The sequence below is a fragment of the Cyclospora cayetanensis genome, unplaced genomic scaffold (assembly GCF_002999335.1).
Source record: "Cyclospora cayetanensis isolate NF1_C8 unplaced genomic scaffold, CcayRef3 CcayRef3_contig_53, whole genome shotgun sequence".
NCBI classification, from domain to species: domain Eukaryota; phylum Apicomplexa; class Conoidasida; order Eucoccidiorida; family Eimeriidae; genus Cyclospora; species Cyclospora cayetanensis.
Window position 1 is genome coordinate 14855 of NW_020312514.1, and position 1128 is coordinate 15982.

At 43.8% G+C, this 1128-nt stretch overlaps 1 non-coding gene across 1 annotated transcript; it reads left to right on the forward strand.

Moving 5' to 3' along the window:
* Positions 1 to 202: 202 nt before the first annotated feature.
* Positions 203 to 310, forward strand: LOC113146728. Its single transcript, XR_003297359.1, has one exon. It is a non-coding gene; the product is annotated as a U6 spliceosomal RNA (small nuclear RNA).
* Positions 311 to 1128: the final 818 nt, after the last annotated feature.

Genomic DNA, 1128 nt, shown 5'->3' on the forward strand with positions numbered 1-1128 from the left:
AGCATTAGTGTCTGTAATCGTACCTAAGCTGTCGCGTGGAATGGTAATGCTTTTGAAGCTCACATTTTGCTAGTTAAATTTAATGGATGCGGGCTGTGTGCCTGTTGTTTCCAAACACTATGCGGTTCACTTATTTTCAACCAACTAGTGATTGAGGGAGTGTTTCTTTGCCAAGCAACAACAAGTGTGGGGTCACAGAGTCGCCTCCTTTAAGAATACCATCTGTTAAAGTCGGAACGATACAAAGAGGAGTAGCATGGCCCTTGCCCAAGGATGACACAGCAAAAGCATACTTCTGAATGAGGCATTTCAAGGTATTGAATTTCCATAGGTCAGTCCCAGTGGCTGAAACACCTTGCCCCAAAACCTACTCCCTTAAAAACACCACCAAAGATTCCAGGGCAGGGCTACATTTAAAGCAATATGCATTGACACTGGCACACACACACACACAAATCCATGCCAGTAATGTGCATTGTAGTAGTGCTGTAGTCTGGGAATTACTTGGTCTCTTATCGAACTCACAGTGGCTTGAGCAGGTAAATGTTTTATGTCTTTCATGTAGATACTCAGGCATTAATGGTTAGGTGGCAGAATCGGAAGGTCTAGTGGGGATGACACACCCAATATGGAATAGGCAAGGCGTAGCTCACATCAAGCAGTGCCTACCAGCCAGAAATGACAGCATTTTAAACCTTTCAAACGCCATTTTTGGCTACTTGTAGCAACGCCTGCAGAAACTGTAGGTTACGAACGTTAAGTAAAGCTTCAACACATTCTAAAAATGCAGGGAGTTGACTCATGTGTGCATCAGAGCATCGCGTGGGTGACAGGGCCTGTGCACCACTGCGGAATGTGGTCATATGCATGGGACAAATTAAGAGTCATACAGCTCACACTAGGCGGCTTGAACAAAGTATGACACGCATGAAGAGAGATCCTAGAAATCAGCAGTAAGAAAAATCACCACGCATCGGCTGCCTTCATTGAATCGCTCGTCCTCCATCTTTCATAATGTGAATTGTGCACTAGTAATATTTTATTTTGTATGCTGTTGAGGGTAAAGTATGCAAGTTTTTGATCTGCAGGAATTCACATACCAAGAACTGTACCGTACAGCAAAAGAGA